An 18,198-nucleotide genomic window follows, 5' to 3' on the forward strand; every position below is an offset into this window, starting at 1 on the left:
TTGTTTCAAGACTACTCCTCACGGTTTAGGGCCCCTAAAATGCCAGGGCAGTATAGGAACCCCACTAATGACCCCATTTTATAAAGAAGACACCCCAAGGTATTCCGTTAGGAGTATGGTGAGTTCATAGAAGTTTTTATTTTTTTGTCACAAGTTAGCGGAAATTGATTTTAATAGTTTTTTTTTCACAAAGTGTCATTTTCTGCTAACTTGTGACAAAAAATAAAATCTTCTATGAACTCACCATACTCCGTACGGAATACCTTTGGGTGTCTTCTTTCTAGAATGGGGTCATTTGTGGGGTTCCTATACTGCCCTGGCATTTTAGGGGCCCTAAACCGTGAGGAGTAGTCTTGAAACCAAATGTCGCAAAATGACCTGTGAAATCCTAAAGGTACTCATTGGACTTTGGGCCCCTTAGCGTACTTAGGGTGTAAAAAAGTGCCACACATGTGGTACCGCTGTACTCAGGAGAAGTAGTATAATGCGTTTTGGGGTGTATTTTTACACATACCCATGCTAAGTGGGAGAAATATCTCTGTAAATGACAATTGTTTGATTTTTTTACACACAATTGTCCATTTACATAGAAATTTCTCCCACCCAGCATGGGTATGTGTAAAAATACACCCCAAAACACATTATACTACTTTTCCTGAGTACGGCGGTACCACATGTGTGACACTTTTTTGCAGCCTAGGTGCGCTAAGGGGCCCAACGTCCTATTCACAGGTCATTTTGAAGCATTTGTTTTCTAGACTACTCCTCGCTGTTTAGGGCCCCTAAAATGCCAGGGCAGTATAGGAACCCCACAAGTGACCCCATTTTAGAAAGAAGACACCCCAAGGTATTCCGTTAGGTGTATGGTGAGTTCATAGAAGATTTTATTTTTTGTCACAAGTTAGTGAAAAATGACACTTTGTGAAAAAAAACCAATAAAAATTAATTTCCGCTAACTTTTGACAAAAAATAAAATCTTCTATGAACTCGTCATACACCTAACAGAATACCTTGGGGTGTCTTTTTTTTCTAAAATGGGGTCACTTGTGGGGTTCCTATACCGCCCTGGCATTTTACAGGCCCAAAACCGTGAGTAGTCTGGAAACCAAATGTCTCAAAATGACTGTTCAGGGGTATAAGCATCTGCAAATTTTGATGACAGGTGGTCTATGAGGGGGCGAATTTTGTGGAACCGGTCATAAGCAGGGTGGCCTTTTAGATGACAGGTTGTATTGGGCCTGATCTGATGGATAGGAGTGCTAGGGGGGTGACAGGAGGTGATTGATGGGTGTCTCAGGGGGTGGTTAGAGGGGAAAATAGATGCAATCAATGCACTGGGGAGGTGATCGGAAGGGGGTCTGAGGGTTTGGCCGAGTGATCAGGAGCCCACACGGGGCAAATTGGGGCCTGATCTGATGGGTAGGTGTGCTAGGGGGTGACAGGAGGTGATTGATGGGTGTCTCAAGGTGTGATTAGAGGGGGGAATAGATGCAAGCAATGCACTGGCGAGGTGATCAGGGCTGGGGTCTGAGGGCATTCTGAGGGTGTGGGCGGGTGATTGAGTGCCCTAGGGGCAGATAGGGGTCTAATCTGATAGGTAGCAGTGACAGGGGGTGATTGATGGGTAATTAGTGGGTGTTTAGGGTAGAGAATAGATGGAAACACTGCGCTTGGGTGGTGATCTGATGTCGGATCTGCGGGCGATCTATTGGTGTGGGTGGGTGATCAGTTTGCCCGCAAGGGGCAGGTTAGGGGCTGATTGATGGGTGGCAGTGACAGCGGGTGATTGATGGGTGGCTGTGACAGGGGGTGATTGATGGGTGGCAGTGACAGGGGGTGATTGATGGGTGATTGATAGGTGATTGACAGGTAATCAGTGGGTTATTACAGGGGAGAACAGATGTAAATATTGCACTGGCGAATTGATAAGGGGGGGTCTGAGGGCAATCTGAGCGTGTAGGCGGGCGATTGGGTGCCCGCAAGGGGCAGATTAGGGTCTGATCTGATGGGTAACAGTGACAGGTGGTGATAGGGGGTGATTGATGGGTGATTGATGGGTAATTAGTGGGTGTTTAGAGGAGAGAATAGATGGAAACACTGCGCTTGGGTGGTGATCTGATGTCGGATCTGCGGGCGATCTATTGGTGTGGGTGGGTGATCAGTTTGCCCGCAAGGGGCAGGTTAAGGGCTGATTGTTGGGTGGCAGTGACAGGGGGTGATTGATGGGTGATAGGTGATTGGCAGGTGATTGACAGGCGATCAGTGGGTTATTACAGGGAAGGACAGATGTAAATATTGCACTGGCGAATTGATAAGGGGGGGTCTGAGGGCAATCTGAGCGTGTAGGCGGGTGATTGGGTGCCCGCAAGGGGCAGATTAGGGTCTGATCTGATAGGTAACAGTGACAGGTGGTGATAGGGAGTGATTGATGGGTGATTGATGGGTAATTAGTGGGTGTTTAGAGGAGAGAATAGATGTAAACGCTGCGCTTGGGTGGTGATCTGATGTCGGATCTGTGGGCGATTTATTGGTGTGGGTGGGTGATCAGATTGCCCGCAAGGGGCAGGTTAGGGGCTGATTGTTGGGTGGCAGTGACAGGGGGTGATTGATGGGTGATTGATGGGTAATTAGTGGGTGTTTAGAGAAGATAACAGATGTAAACGATACATTTGGGAGGTAATCTGACGGCGGGTTTGCGGGCGATCTAATGGTGTGGGTGGGTGATCAGATTGCCCGCAAGGGGCAGGTTAGGGGCTGATTGATGGGTGGCAGTGACAGGGGGTGACAGGGGGTGATTGATGGGTGATAGGTGATTGGCAGGTGATTGACAGGTGATCAGTGGGTTATTACAGGGAAGAACAGATGTAATTAATGCACTGGTGAATTGATAAGGGGGGGTCAGAGGGCAATCTGAGCGTGTGGGCGGGTGATTGGGTGCCCGCAAGGGGCAGATTAGGGTCTGATCTGATAGGTAAAAGTGACAGGTGGTGATAGGGGGTGATTGATGGGTAATTAGTGGGTGTTTAGAGGAGAGAATAGATGTAAACAATGGATTTGGGAGGTGATCTGATGTCGGATCTGTGGGCGATCTATTGGTGTGGGGGGGTGATCAGATTGCCCGCAAGGGGCAGGTTAGGGGCTGATTGATGGGTGGCAGTGACAGGGGGTGATTGACGGGTGATTGACGGGTGATTGACGGGTGATTGACAGGTGATCAGGGGGATAGATGCATACAGTAAACAGGGGGGGGGGGGGTTTGGGGGGGGGGTCTGGGGAGAATCTGAGGGGTGGGGGGTGATCAGGAGGGGGCAGGGAGCAGGGGGGGGGATGATAAAAAAAATAGCATTGACAGATAGTGACAGGGAGTGATTGATGGGTGATTAGGGGGGTGATTGGGTGCAAACAGGGGTCTGGGGGGTGGGCAGGGGGGGGGTCTGATGGGTGCTGTGGGCGATCTGGGGCAGGGGGGGGGAGAAATCAGTGTGCTTGGGTGCAGACTAGGGTGGCTGCAGCCTGCCCTGGTGGTCCCTCGGACACTGGGACCACCAGGGCAGGAGGCAGCCTGTATAATACACTTTGTAAACATTACAAAGTGTATTATACACTTTGTATGCGGCGATCGCGGGGTTAACATCCCGCCGGCGCTTCCGTATAGCCGGCGGGATGTTGCGGCGAGCGAGCGGTGACAGGCGCCGGCGGAGGATCGCGTCACGGATGACGCGATCGCTCCGCCCATGCCCTTAAATGGACCGCCGCCTCTGTGGGTGAGCCGGTCCTTAAGGGCTCCACTTCCCGGCCGCCTCTGTGCGTTAGGCGGTCGGGAAGTGGTTAAGGTAAATAAGTTTGCTTTCTATATATTTTAACATGTATTGAAGCAGATGGCTGTTTGTTATGAATACCAAACCAAAACAATAAGCCATGTGATCAAGACAGTACAACCTGTGATCACAGGGGGCATTCAGAAATCCCTGTTAAAGATGTACCAATGAACATGCCAATTTCCTAGAATAAATTAAGAACATACACATATACTGTATCTTGGGTTCATCAGATTCAGAAAGATGTCATAGAACACCACTTCGGTCACCACTTGTGTCATAGATATTATTGATGTAATTTTGATTAGAAAAGACGTAGATTGTTTACATTAATAAGCCAAGTAGTGTCATATATGTACGCACCTGCTCAGATAACCCGCTAGTTTAAAATGTCACAAAATGTCAGAATGTACCAGTTAAAAATAAGTTTGAATTTTGTGCATCACCGTTAAATCCCCCAACAGATGCCATCTTATAAACTTTACAATAAAAAGCCCTGGCAGTCTGGTATATTTTATCATTGAGCCTGAAACTCTACTAAGATCGACTGAGGCCTAAAGACTACCTTCCACTGTGATTCTAGAACACAAGAGAGGTAATATGCATTATTCTTGGTGAATGTATTGACAATAGCTTATATAAATGTTAAAGAATTGTCATTTCAAACTTCAGCAGTTTTAAGTTTTTTTAGATAACTTTTTTATGCTATTCTTCATATACAATCAGTAAGCATTACTATTTAAATGCAATTGCAATCTTAGGGACAGCTACCTAGCTTTGATTGATTAAGATATTGTAACGGTTGGGTGTAGCAACTCAGATGTCTGATTATTTGGTGATCTGCAGAATCACCAATAATGCAGACGCTATACCTGATTATGTGTGATCTGCAGAATCACCAACAATACCAGTATAGCAACACAAAGAGCTGAGTGTGTAGTGTTTGGTGCAACCGTAACTTTAATAGTTTTATGAGACCTCACCAGAGGGGCTGGTGGGGTACTATCGGTACACTGACCGTGTAATAGGGTTCAAGCTCCAGCAAGCTGGAGATACAATACTGAAGAGACCGAATCTCCCGAGGAGCGGGTGACTCAGAGAGTACTGCAGCCGAGTGATCACCCGAGGAGCGGGTGACTCAGACTGTACTGCAGCCTAGGAGCAGGAGATACAGTACTGCACTAATGATCGCCTGAGAAGCAGGTGATTCAGACTGTACTGCAGCCTAGGAGCAGAAAACGCAAACCGTACTACACTAAAGAATAACTTCACCAGAGGAGCTGGTGAAGCTAGCACCTCACCAGTGGCGAGGGACCACTGGTGAGTAGAATGGTCTGACAGGTTCGGCAACAGAGAGGTAAGTATCGGTACAGAATCGTAAGGCAGGAGAGTAATCGGTAATCAGGCAGAGGTTCAGCAACTTTAAGGCAGATAGGCAGAAGTACAGAATCAGAAAGCGAGATCAGAGTCAGAGTTTAGCCAAGAATCATACACAGGTAATCAGTACAATATAACAATATCCTAGTCTAGGAGTGAAGTCCTTCATATCAACACCTGGGATCTAGTCTAAGGTCTGAGCGCTAACACACGAGGTATTCACGACAACAGACAACCTCTAAATGAAGCTTGGAGGCTTAAGAAGCAGAGGAGACCTCACTGGCACGCCCCCTTGCGCACAGCCAATCCTGGGCGCCGTGAGTCTCCTCTGCGATCAGCTGACCAGCAGGTCAGCTGACCGGCTTCCTCCCAGCATAAAGGTCCCGTCTGTACGCGCGCCCGCGCGAGACGGTGACCCCCCTACCAAATGTAGGTTCCGTCCTCGGCGTCCTAGACGCCGGGAGGACGGGTGGCGGCATGGAGGCAGCAGCGGCGGCGCTGTTCGCCGCAGCTGCCTCGTCTGTTACAGTACCCGGCCTATCTGGATGCAACCTATGAAACTCCACCCTGAGTTCCTCTGCATGCATGCGAGAGAGTGGTACCCAGGATCTCTCCTCTGGACCATACCCTCACCAGTGGACTAGATACTGCAAAGAGTTACGCACTCGCCGGGAATCCAAGATCCTTTCTATCTCGTACTCTCTCTCCATCAACCACCACAGGGAGGGGGAAGTGGAATCCACACAAACAGCAGGTTTCAAGAGTGATACGTGAAACGTCCTACCACCCCTGAAACTAGGTGGAAGTGACACCATGTAGGTAACTTTATTCACCTTTTTCAGAACAGGATAGGGCCCTATAAATTTGGGACCCAATTTGACAGAGGGCTGTTTCAAGGACAGATGCCGAGTGGAAACCCACACCAAATCTCCCGATGCAAAATGCCACTCGACAGAACGTCTCTTATCAGCTTGCTTTTTCTGAATGACAAAAGCCTTTCTCAAATTTTCTTTCACCTTTTTCCAGGTATTTCTCATGGACCCAGACCAATGTTCCAGAGCTGTAAATGGTGACGTCACCACTGGCAGTGGTGAAAATTTGGGTTTTCTCCCCGTAACAATCTGGAACGGAGAGAACCCTGACGATGCAGACCTCAAGTTATTGTGGGCAAACTCGGCGTAGGGTAAAAACTTAACCCAATCGGTCTGGGTATCAGTCACGTAACATCTGAGGAACTGTTCAAGGGCCTGATTTACCCTCCATTGGTCTGTGGGTGGTATCCGGAGGAAAACGACAACTTCATCCCCATTTGATGACAGAAGGCTTTCCAAAAGCAAGAAGTGAACTGGACTCCCCTATTTGACACCACATCCTGGGGAATCCCATGCAGTCTAAAGATGTGGAGTACGAACAGCTCCGTCAATTCCTGTGCAGAGGGGAGTCCGTTCAAGGGGATAAAGTGTGCCATCTTACTAAACCTGTCGACCACCACCCATATGACCGTTTTACCCTCAGAGAGAGGCAGCTCACCCACAAAATCCATGGACACATGGGTCCAAGGTTCCTCGGGCACTGGAAGAGCCTGTAAGGTGCCTGCAGGAACTCGCCTAGAAGTCTTGCTTCTGGCACAAACGGCACAGCTTCCAACAAACTCTTTACAATCGGAACTGATTGAGGGCCACCACACACTCCGACTCAATAATTCCTGGGTACAAGCCACTCCAGGGTGACCAGCACTTTTGTGGGCATGAAATGTCTGCAAGACCTTAAATCTGAACTGGAGGGGAACAGAAAGAACCCCCTCTGGTTTGCCCTCAGGGATTTCTTGTTGAAAAGGGGCCAACTCTGATGCCCAATCCAACACACACTCTTCCCTGGAGGGTTCCAAATCCTGCTCAACGGTCTCCACTACTTGTGCTTCGGTAGTTGCAAGGGGAACCTGCTCAAGAAAATGGACATGGCAGTAAGGTGACCAGCTTATTAACTGCCTGGTACTCCAATCAATGTCCGGGGAGTGCTTCTTTAACCACGGCATCCCCAGGATGACCCTGGATGTGGACATCTCTAACACCAAAAACTGCATTTGCTCCCTGTGCAGGGCCCCAATCTGGCATGAGAACACAGGAGTCTGAGTGATGGTGAGTGGCAGTAGAGAATCGTCCACAGCTGTGATCTTAATCTGTTCCCCCACAGGAATCAAAGGAAACCCAAATTGATCCGCAAATTTTTTGGACATGACATTTACAGCGGAACCTGAATCTATAAATGCCTGGGTAGTGTGAACCTGGCCCTCCCAGGTGATAGTACACGGAAACAACACACATTTATTATTTAGAGGTAAATCTGGATCGCCTAGGGTAGCACCTCCAGCTACTCCTAGGCGATAGAGTTTTCCGCCTTCTTAGGACAAGCAGAAACCATATGCCCTTTATCGGCACAATACAAACATAGCTTCTCTGCTCGCCTTCTGTTTTTCTCCACTTCTGAGAGCTTGGTGTGAGAATCTGCTCAGCTGCCTGTGCAGACAGGCAGCGTTTTGACCACTGTTCACGTCTGCATTCTGCAGGTCTCTTTAAGAGAGACCTTCTGTCAGTTTTGCAGCTTGTGTTGCTGAGGGATTTGCATACATTAGTCATGCAAATCCGTTACCTGCCTTCTTTTGATGACTGGCACTATAAAAGCATTCTGCTCCCAGAATGCTTTGCTGGACATTTCCCTTCCATGCTACTTGTCTCTGTTGTGCGTAACACGCGGAGACCGCGCACGAACGCGTGTACTGTTGCGAATGAGTGCGGTGTTCGCGTTCAGCTACCGTTTGTTATTTTCTTTATCTTTCTCTTTGTATGATTTGCTGTGCCTTTGCTACTCTCGTGCTCCGCCTTGCTGTAACCTTGTGTCACGTCTGGCGATCGCACCTCTCGCGATCGCGTTCCTGCTTCTTATCTGCTGTGGTGTGTGCACAGTCGCGGGTTGGCGACTAATTTTATGCACACACACACAATCTGTCTCTGTGCTCACTCTCAATCGCTTCTTTATTATTTAGAGGTAAATCTGGATCGCCTAGGGTAGTACCTCCAGCTACTCCTAGGCGATAGAGTTTTCCGCCTTCTTAGGACAAGCAGAAACCATATGCCCTTTATCGGCACAATACAAACATAGCTTCTCTGCTCGCCTTCTGTTTTTCTCCACTTCTGAGAGCTTGGTGTGAGAATCTGCTCAGCTGCCTGTGCAGACAGGCAGCGTTTTGACCACTGTTCACGTCTGCATTCTGCAGGTCTCTTTAAGAGAGACCTTCTGTCAGTTTTGCAGCTTGTGTTGCTGAGGGATTTGCATACATTAGTCATGCAAATCCGTTACCTGCCTTCTTTTGATGACTGGCACTATAAAAGCATTCTGCTCCCAGAATGCTTTGCTGGACATTTCCCTTCCATGGTCTGTTCCTGATGGACACTGCTGGAGTGTCAACCGTTGCTATGTAGTATACACTCCTAGTGAGTGTCAGCCATGCTACTTTTCGTTGAAGATTAGTTTAGAGTTATTCGTGGGACTGCGCTAGGCAGATTCCCTAGTCTAGTTAGGATTGTATTATTTGTATTGCCTGTTCTGTCTGTCTGTGGGGTGCTAACCAGAGCAGCGGTTGCTACTGGTAGGCCCTTCTGTTCTGTTATTGTCTTCTCTGGATCGCACTAGCTACTTTGCGCTAGTGATGTGGATCCTTCTGTTCTGTCTTCTGGGATCGCGCTAGCCACTTTTCGCTAGCGCTGGGGATCCTTCTGTTCTGTCTCCTGGGATCGCGCTAGCTACTTTTCGCTAGCGCTGGGGATCCTTCTGTTCTGTCTTCTGGGATCGCGCTAGCCACTTTTCGCTTGCGCTGGGGATCCTTCTGTTCTGCTACTCTGTACCTGGATCGCGCTAGCCACTTTTCGCTAGTGCTGTGGATCCTTCTGATCTGTCTTCCTGAATCGCACTAACCGCTAGCGGTAGCGGCTGTGGATCGTTCTGATCTGTGTTTCTGCTTGGATCACACTTGCTCTGACGGAAGAGCGGTGGATCCTTTCTGCCTAGTTCCTGTTTCACGTTTGTCTGTCTTGTCTGATTCGAAACGCTTGCTGTAGGCTCGGTGAGGTAACCGTTAAGCAAGCGCTCGCGTTCTCTGTTTCATGTTTGTCTGTCTTTGGTTAGTTAGGCGTGCTTGTCTCTGTTGTGCGTAACACGCGGAGACCGCGCACGAACGCGTGTACTGTTGCGAATGAGTGCGGTGTTCGCGTTCAGCTACCGTTTGTTATTTTCTTTATCTTTCTCTTTGTATGATTTGCTGTGCCTTTGCTACTCTCGTGCTCCGCCTTGCTGTAACCTTGTGTCACGTCTGGCGATCGCACCTCTCGCGATCGCGTTCCTGCTTCTTATCTGCTGTGGTGTGTGCACAGTCGCGGGTTGGCGACTAATTTTATGCACACACACACAATCTGTCTCTGTGCTCACTCTCAATCGCTTCTCTTGCGATTGCATTTCTTCCCTTCGTACAATTCCTGTCTTGCGTGTGTGGTAGGGCAGAGGAGCTGTTCCTCTGCACGCCACAGCTCCACCTGCCGACAGGAATTTCCCTCTGCAGGTGCATAGCACCTAGCCTGGGTGTCCTCAATTATACGCTTGTGGAGGAAATCCGCCGCGTCAGCGCACGTCTGGTGCGCTGACCACGGAGACGATTCCGCAATCGTTACAGAATGTCCAGCCAAACCAAAATTCCCAGGGCAGAGGGAACCTTCGATTTTGTTCAGATGTCATTGCCTGAGGCAAAGGCATATGTGGATCCTAATATAGGTAGGATCGCACACTACATTAAAGCAGTTAAAAAGTCTGTCCTCGTTCCTGACCCCAACCCATATGGAGATTACCTAGATACTGGGTTGTTTGAACCGCCATTTGCCTCATGGGAGATTGGGGCCTTGTTGGAAGAGTTTGATTTCGATTGGAAAGCCTTTTGCGATTTTTATATCGCAAAGAGCGCGGATGACCTGAATGATTGTCTCGACTCTATGTACCTTTTGATCGATTCTGATGAATGTGAGGAGTGTGATGTGGATCTGGTGATTTATGTGTGGCAGACTATTTTGGACGAATTGCACACACACCAACCAATTATTTCCAATAAAGAGACACCATTGTCACATGATTATTCCTGTCTTTCTGGGGTAAAGCAAGTGAGTTTGGACACTGTGCGACCTGAAATGAATGGGTGTGCCTCGACTGTGGACACCTGCGTGAATTCTGATGGAGTTTCTCCCATTTGTTTAGAGGTTAAATCTGTGCGATCTGATGCCGGTTTCTCAGATGTTCCTGTCGATTGTGATCGGCGTGAGTGTGTCAGTTTTGTCAATGATTTGTGTGATCCCTTGTCATGTAAAAACAGATCTTCTTCTCTCAGTACTACTTTAAGATCCTCCATCTATGATCTTGCTATGGGGAAACTTCCCAAACTATGCAGTTTCAAGAGTAAAATCAATATGATTCCTCATGTTGTTGTCACAACTTCCCCTAACATGGTTCAGTATGAATGCTCAGACCTAGTCAGGTGTGAATGGGAGCCCCCGTTCCAGAAAAAACAGCTCAAAGCGTTGGCGTATCAATTGGAGAACGATTCAGAGTCGTTTTGTGAGTACTACATTGCCAGAAGTGAATCTGTCTTGAGAGCATGTATAAGTTATGCTTCCGCCTTAAGAGAAAAAAAGGGGTGTGAATTTGACTTTGTGAGTCCGCTGATTTGTATGTGGAAAATGATTCTGAATGAACTACGTGTACGTCATTCAGGTGACGTTTGTAAAGGTACATTGTCAGCTGGCGTTTCTGAGATCCAGCAATCCAGCTTGGAGACCTCAGAATCCCTGTCTTTGGAGTGTTCGGTTTCGCAACCTAAAGCGATTGTGGATTCGCAAATTTTGCGTTCTGTCTCCTCGGATTCGACATCGTTGGCCGAGTCTAAGAGTGAGACAGCACTTTGGTTTTGTGAACCTGATACTGAAGCACCTTTGCTCTGTCCAGAGAAGATGTCTCTGAGCCTGCCCTGTATCATGAATAAAGACACTATGTCCACTCGCATTGACATTTGCGAGTCTGATTCTGAAGTAAGTACTGACTCTCCACCCAGTAATCTGGATGAGTCAATATTACCTTGTTTAAAATCTCCTGCAGTGTCCCTAGAGGCTCGTCTAGGTATTGCAACCATTGTTACCTGTTTCTCTGCTATTTTGGAATTGCAGTCTGGTTTGACTGCTATGGAGGAATTTCCCTGCAGTGAAACGAAACTCAGAAAGCCAGAGTTAGTTTCACTAGATATTTCTGTGTATCCCTGTCCTGATGATGAAATTCAGTCTCAGTTTATGGTGGAACCTTCCCTGGGACATCTGCCCGGTTCACAAAATAAAGTTCAAGCCTTGCCCTGTAACATGGATAGTTCAGAATCCTTCTTAGGAAACTTGAAAAAGGATGTTCCTGAGGTCCTGTCTGACCTCCTGGAGATCTCAGAGTTCCTCCCAAAGGGTGCAGAACTTGTAGGAGACGTCTCCTGCCCCCCAAGTCCTTCTGAGGTGTTGCCCACTTCAGTAGGCATTGCTGCCTTGCTGGCTACCTTTTCAGCTCTGATGGAGCTTCACGCCTGTGTAGTCAATGATGATATTATTGTCACAGAAATTTCTGAATTTGTATCCGAGTCTTCTTTTGAATGTCCAGTGCCTGTGACCTCCACTCATGATGATTCTCTGCCCGGTACTGGTTTTGGTCTTGACGTGCCGGACTCTGAGGTTGGCAGTTCCCCGACATGTCCTGAGGTTTCTCCTGTGCTGGTGTACCCCAGTGTGCTCTGTGACCCAGAAAGCCCAAGTGTGCCTCGGTTACCAGCGTACTCAGATGCTTCCTCGGTGGAGACATGCTCTGATATGGCCTGCCTGCTTGCATGCCCAGAAGTGGTCCCTGAAAGTCTTGATCTTGATGGGTGTCCTCGTAATTCTGAATCCGGAATTGTCATTGGTTCCATGGGGGTTCTTGGTAATTCTCCATGTGAGCCTGGTGATTGTTCTACCCCCTTGGGATCTCTGTGGAGCTTCAAAAGGTTCTGGGAGATTCCGGGAGAGATTTTGCTTGGTACCCTGGATAAGATCAACGGTGGCTTTTGTGTTGTAAGGGACACTTCGAACAGGTATTGTGGCAGGTTTGGTATTTTCAGACGCTCCTTGGAAGGTGGTGGGTATTGTCTGGAGGGTGTCGATGGCTTCTTCTCTGGCGTTCACAGTCCTGATGGGTGTTATACTGAGACTGGTAGTACTGATGGGCATGTTTTGGTGGCTTCTGTTTCCGATGAGGTCGGTTTCGGGTGGACTGACTCTGGAATTGGACCTCGTCGGGCTGCCCCGACCTTCATGAGTCTTCTGTTAGAATGGTTTGGAGATATCAGTTTTGAGGGTCGTCTGGAATTCGACCCTAGAAGGGGGGGGTACTGTGAGAATCTGCTCAGCTGCCTGTGCAGACGGGCAGCGTTTTGACCACTGTTCACGTCTGCATTCTGCAGGTCTCTTTAAGAGAGACCTTCTGTCAGTTTTGCAGCTTGTGTTGCTGAGGGATTTGCATACATTAGTCATGCAAATCCGTTACCTGCCTTCTTTTGATGACTGGCACTATAAAAGCATTCTGCTCCCAGAATGCTTTGCTGGACATTTCCCTTCCATGGTCTGTTCCTGATGGACACTGCTGGAGTGTCAGCCGTTGCTATGTAGTATACACTCCTAGTGAGTGTCAGCCATGCTACTTCTCGTTGAAGATTAGTTTAGAGCTATTCGTGGGACTGCGCTAGGCAGATTCCCTAGTCTAGTTAGGATTGTATTATTTGTATTGCCTGTTCTGTCTGTCTGTGGGGTGCTAACCAGAGCAGCGGTTGCTACTGGTAGGCCCTTCTGTTCTGTTATTATCTTCTCTGGATCGCACTAGCTACTTTGCGCTAGTGCTGTGGATCCTTCTGTTCTGTCTTCTGGGATCACGCTAGCCACTTTTCGCTAGCGCTGGGGATCCTTCTGTTCTGTCTCCTGGGATCGCGCTAGCTACTTTTTGCTAGCGCTGGGGATCCTTCTGTTCTGTCTTCTGGGATCGCGCTAGCCACTTTTCGCTAGCGCTGGGGATCCTTCTGTTCTGCTACTCTGTACCTGGATCGCGCTAGCCACTTTTCGCTAGTGCTGTGGATCCTTCTGATCTGTCTTCCTGAATCGCACTAACCGCTAGCGGTAGCGGCTGTGGATCGTTCTGATCTGTGTTTCTGCTTGGATCACACTTGCTCTGACGGAAGAGCGGTGGATCCTTTCTGCCTAGTTCCTGTTTCACGTTTGTCTGTCTTGTCTGATTCGAAACGCTTGCTGTAGGCTCGGTGAGGTAACCGTTAAGCAAGCGCTCGCGTTCTCTGTTTCGTGTTTGTCTGTCTTTGGTTAGTTAGGCGTGCTTGTCTCTGTTGTGCGTAACACGCGGAGACCGCGCACGAACGCGTGCACTGTTGCGAATGAGTGCGGTGTTCGCGTTCAGCTAGCGTTTGTTATTTTCTTTATCTTTCTCTTTGTATGATTTGCTGTGCCTTTGCTACTCTCGTGCTCCGCCTTGCTGTAACCTTGTGTCACGTCTGGCGATCGCACCTCTCGCGATCGCGTTCCTGCTTCTTATCTGCTGTGGTGTGTGCACAGTCGCGGGTTGGCGACTAATTTTATGCACACACACACACACACAATCTGTCTCTGTGCTCACTCTCAATCGCTTCTCTTGCGATTGCGTTTCTTCCCTTCGTACAATTCCTGTCTGGCGTGTGTGGTAGGGCAGAGGAGCTGTTCCTCTGCACTCCACAGCTCCACCTGCCGACAGGAATTTCCCTCTGCAAGTGCATAGCACCTAGCCTGGGTGTCCTCAATTATACGCTTGTGGAGGAAATCCGCCGCGTCAGCGCACGTCTGGTGCGCTGACCACGGAGACGATTCCGCAATCGTTACACTTGGCCTGTCCAATTTGCATTGGCTCGTCAGCGGGTGGAGAGGAAGGCGTAGGAGCTGAGAAAGTACAAGAAGAGAAGCTTCTTGAGGGTAGGGCAGAGGAGTGTGTGGTAGGGCAGAGGAGCTGTTCCTCTGCACTCCACAGCTCCACCTGCCGACAGGAATTTCCCTCTGCAAGTGCATAGCACCTAGCCTGGGTGTCCTCAATTATACGCTTGTGGAGGAAATCCGCCGCGTCAGCGCACGTCTGGTGCGCTGACCACGGAGACGATTCCGCAATCGTTACACTTGGCCTGTCCAATTTGCATTGGCTCGTCAGCGGGTGGAGAGGAAGGCGTAGGAGCTGAGAAAGTACAAGAAGAGAAGCTTCTTGAGGGCTTAGCCCAAGTTTGCTTTTGATAGCGAACACGCCTATCAATCTTGATGGCCAAAGATATGGCCTCATCCAAAGTCTTGGGTTCTGGATGACCCAACATGAGATCAGACACGGCGTCAGACAATTCTGACAAAAAACAGTCTAAGAGTGCGTACTGCCCCCACCTGGCTGACACTGCCCATCTCCTAAACTAAGCAGCATAAACCTCAATGGGACTGTGACCCTGCCTGAGGGTTTTTAACTTCCTTTCAGAAATTACTGCTAAATCATGATCGTCGTAAATTACGGCCATGGCCTTAAAGAACTCCTCCACTGAGGTCAAGGCCTCATGCCCCATAGGGACACTATACACCCAGGACTGGGAATCTCCAGACAATAAAGTCTTAATGAAAGTGACCCTCTGACATTCTGTACCTGCAGAAACGGGTCGTAACTCAAAATATGATAAACATCTATTCTTAAAATTACGAAAATCTGAGCGATGCCCCGAGAATTTCTCAGGTGGGGGCACCCTCGGCTCGATCACAGAAGGGGGTGACACTCGTGCATTTGGGTTTAGTAAACGGTTAACTGAGTCAGTCAATTGCTCAATCTGAGTCTGTTGTGCGTTAACCGTTTTAATGAGTTCATTAACTGTGGTGGTTAACACATCGACCTGGGGGCAGAGTGCCTCCATAATTTATTGGTGTGTTGTTCTGTAACGGTTGGGTGTAGCAACTCAGATGTCTGATTATTTGGTGATCTGCAGAATCACCAATAATGCAGACGCTATACCTGATTATGTGTGATCTGCAGAATCACCAATAATACCAGTATAGCAACACAAAGAGCTGAGTGTGTAGTGTTTGGTGCAACCGTAACTTTAATAGTTTTATGAGACCTCACCAGAGGGGCTGGTGAGGTACTATCGGTACACTGACCGTGTAATAGGGTTCAAGCTCCAGCAAGCTGGAGATACAATATTGAAGAGACCGAATCTCCCGAGGAGCGGGTGACTCAGAGTACTGCAGCCGAGTGATCACCCGAGGAGCGGGTGACTCAGACTGTACTGCAGCCTAGGAGCAGGAGATACAAACAGTACTGCACTAATGATCGCCTGAGAAGCAGGTGATTCAGACTTTACTGCAGCCTAGGAGCAGAAAACGCAAACAGTACTACACTAAAGAATAACTTCACCAGAGGAGCTGGTGAAGCTAGCACCTCACCAGTGGTGAGGGCCCACTGGTGAGTAGAATGGTCTGACAGGCAAGGTTCGGCAACAGAGAGGTAAGTATCAGTACAGAATCGTAAGGCAGGAGAGTAATCGGTAATCAGGCAGAGGTTCAACAACAGAGAGGTAAGTATCGGTACAGAATCGTGAGGCAGGAGAGGAGTCGGAAATCAGGCAGAGGTTCAGCAACTTTAAGGCAGATAGGCAGAAGTACAAAATCAGAAAGCGAGATCAGAGTCAGAGTTCAGCCAAGAATCATACACAGGTAATCAGTACAATATAACAATATCCTATTCTAGGTGTGAATTCCTTCATATCAACACCTGGGATCTAGTCTAAGGTCTGAGCGCTAAGACACGAGGTATTCACGACAACAGACAACCTCTGAATGAAGCCCGGAGGCTTAAGAAGCAGAGGAGACCTCACTGGCATGCCCCCTTGCGCACAGCCAATCCTGGGCGCCACGAGTCTCCTCTGCGATCAGCTGACCAGTAGGTCAGCTGACCGGCTTCCTCCCAGCATAAAGGTCCCGTCTGTGCGCGCGGCCACGCAAGACAGTGACCCCCCTACTAAATGTACGTTCCGACCTCGGCATCCTAGACGCCGGGAGGGCGGGTGGCGGCATGGAGGCAGCTGCGGCGGCGCTGTTCGCCGCAGCTGCTTTGTCTGTTACAGATATATCTAAAGTTCTTTATAGAAAAATAAAACTCTATATACCATTTTTAAAGAGGAACTCCAGTGAAAATAATGTAATAAAAAAGTGCTTCATTTTTACAATAATTATGTAATGAAAATGATTTAGGCAGTGTTTGCCCTTTGTACAATCTTTGAAATCCCTGATTTACATTCTGACATTTATTACACAGTGACATTTTTACTGTTGGCAGGTGATGTAGCTGCTGCATGTTTTTTGGCAGTTGGAAACAGCTGTAAACAGCCATTTCCCACAATGCAACAAGGTTCACAGACAGGAAACTGCCAAGAGTACGTAATTTTTTGTTTCTTGTGGGAGGGGTTTCACCACAATATCAGCCATACAGCGCCCCCGATGGTCTGTTTGTGAAAAGGAATATATTTCTCATGTAAAAGGGGGCATAAGCTACTGATTGGGATAAAGTGAAATTCTTGGTCGGAGTTTCTCTTTAAGGATAGCTATATTTGTGTGCACCATACATTGTACAATCTCGAGATAACAATTATCGATGGAGGATAAAATCTACAGCAGAAGAGTTGCTATATTGATATGGACTTGTTTCACTAAAGGAACTTTGAAAATGTATATTGGATGATGCACAACAACTGGAGAGATGTATATTGCTGTACATATGCTTTATCTATACATTTATATTTTTATAAAATTCAACAGATGAGTGTTGCATATTTTTTCCAGAGGTAAACCTGTTAACCTATAAATATTCTGTTTATAGTGAGCTACGCGCTCACTGCTGGCAAATCTTGATTATGACGACTTTTAGGCTTGCCCTTTTAAGTAGTTGATAATCATTTAAGGCAGATATCGATCAGATATTTGACAGCTCTATGCAAAAAGAAACCCTAGTCTGTTGGCAGCTCTTCACTTTGGAAAAAATAGCCACATGTCCCAACAAAATAATGTCCCTCCCTCACTGTGCATGGGATGCACGGAGGGAGGGGGGTGCAGTGAGTTATTTTTTTGTCACCAATTGCCCCTTCAAAGGAATTCACAATCTTCCGTCTCACAGGCCAATTGGGAGAATGCCAATTAATGTACTGGTAGGTTTTGGTGAAGGGAAATTGGGAGTGCTTGATGAAAACCATGCAAACATGGGGAACATACAAAGTCCATGCAGATAGTATCATGGCTAGGAATTGGGCCTGGGATGCAAAGCAAGGGTTCTATCCATATGGCCATAGTACAGCTTTGTATAATTAACAACATTGTTTGCAGTAGAGTTCTCTATGTATGTAATAACTACCGGCTATATGCTATCTTTGCAAAAAAGGGAGTATTTTTTTAACATGTAAGATTTTAAAATTTCCATCATTTGTATTTTTTACAGATGTGCAATGTGGATCGACTGGACATGAAATGAAGCCTGCATAACTAGGAAGGTTATTCAAGTTTTTACCTAGACTGCAATTTTTTTTCCATGATGAACGTGTGCTAAGAATACCAGTATGGTGGACCACACCCTGCAAACTGCCCACATAAGATAGTAACCTGTCAAAACTATAAGCAAAGAGATGATTCCCTGATGACTACAGGGTTCCAGACATTGCCAACTAAACTGCTTTAATACCAAATTTCCTGCATCATCTTGTCCCTGTATCCGTGTGTTGTGCTACTGCGCATGTGCCGGACAGACAGCTGTTGGGACAGGAGGACGGGGCCGGGGAGCCGGACGGACGGGTGCGCACGTGCAC

General features: G+C 47.8%; 1 protein-coding gene across 4 annotated transcripts in view; it reads right to left on the bottom strand.

Annotated features, from left to right (window-relative positions):
• PIGN (phosphatidylinositol glycan anchor biosynthesis class N) overlaps positions 1 to 18,198 on the bottom strand; it is a 385,079-nt gene that overhangs the window by 309,300 nt on the left and 57,581 nt on the right. The window lies entirely within an intron of this gene.

Source organism: Hyperolius riggenbachi, chromosome 5 (genome assembly GCF_040937935.1).
Source record: "Hyperolius riggenbachi isolate aHypRig1 chromosome 5, aHypRig1.pri, whole genome shotgun sequence".
NCBI lineage: Eukaryota > Metazoa > Chordata > Amphibia > Anura > Hyperoliidae > Hyperolius > Hyperolius riggenbachi.